The sequence below is a fragment of the Propithecus coquereli genome, unplaced genomic scaffold (genome assembly GCF_000956105.1).
Source record: "Propithecus coquereli isolate 6110/MARCELLA unplaced genomic scaffold, Pcoq_1.0 Scaffold130, whole genome shotgun sequence".
NCBI lineage: Eukaryota > Metazoa > Chordata > Mammalia > Primates > Indriidae > Propithecus > Propithecus coquereli.
Genome location: NW_012137192.1, coordinates 2,128,910 through 2,130,340, shown reverse-complemented (window position 1 = coordinate 2,130,340; position 1,431 = coordinate 2,128,910).

Genomic DNA, 1,431 nt, shown 5'->3' with positions numbered 1-1,431 from the left:
TTTGTTGCTACTACTCGTTTTGGGTTATAGTTATTTGTTTAGTGACTTTTCTAAATTATTTTTTGTAAAGATTGTATTCTTTGGTGTGTGTGGTCAGTTCTATTAGTTTGTGGTCAGCTAGTGATTTGACAGAGATTCCATTAAATACAAGAGGGGGAAAAAAAGGATCATCTTGTAGTCTTTGCACATGCAATCTGCATGGGGACACCTTTAACACTTGGCAAAGCTATTTAAAACTCTGCTTTAGAATTTACTTCCTGCTTGCATCCTGAAGGTTAGTCAGGGGTGAATGTTTATGATCTTCTTAGGTCCTTCTGTGTCTAGCCCTGGGCGTGTATGTGGCCTTCTAGACTTCCAGGTTTGTGCAGGAGCTTTCCAAAGCCCTATTTCCCCATGTACGTCCTTCCCTAGCCTCTTCCTTCCTAGGTTTTCCATCTGTGTGCTGCTTGCCACATCTGTTACTCTTCACCCCAGGTTGCCGCAACTGGTATATTTGCCTTTCAATGTTTTTGACAAATGTCACCTGAGAGGTCGCATCAGCCTTAAGAAGGTTCTGAGGCAGGGGAAACAAAGACAAAGCCCTGAGCTGATCCTTCAGGGAGCCACCAGATAGGTCAAAACACACAACCCCAAGCTTTTTGGAGAACAAGGTCTATATCGCTCACTCACACCAGCAAGGCACATCAGAAACACGAGCCACCATCCCCACAGCTGCTGCCCAGTGGGGATGATATGCAGGTAAGTTAAAATGCCCCAGTGCTCTCTGAATTGAAATTTCCTCGCTTAGCATTTGCCTAGTTGTAAGTTTTTAATTAGATTCCAGAGTTTGGCAAAAGTTGATCTGATGGTTTTTGCTGACTTAATCATTGCTTTAGTGGAAGAAAGGAGTTTTGGAATTTCCTACTCTGCCATTTCAGTCATATCACCCCATCATTAGCTTTTATACATAAAACTAGAGTGGAGACTCCAACTTGTGTTCACGTCTATATTCTCAGCTTCTAACACAGCAAGTACTCAATGCACACCTGTTAGGTAGTGACTGAGTAAATAAAGAAATTCTCATCAAATCCCTAGAAGACATTATTATTCCCATTTTACAAAGGAAGGTACTGAGCCTCAGAAAGGTTTTGTGGCTTTCCCAGGTTATCCAGCTTATACAATATGTGGTGGAGACTGACTCAAACCCATATCCATAACCCCAAGACCCTTGTTCTCTTCCTTTATACTATGTTGGCTCCTTTAGGCATCAGAAAATAAGGAGATAACGACTCTGATGTATTTAGCTGCTTTCAAAGCATATTCCTATTCACTAATTCATTTATTTATCATAATAATCCTACAGCATAGGCTGTGCATATTCCATCTTATAGGCAAGGAAACTGAGGCACAGAGAGGACAAATAACCTATAATTGGATTGGCAGAGCTAGAGA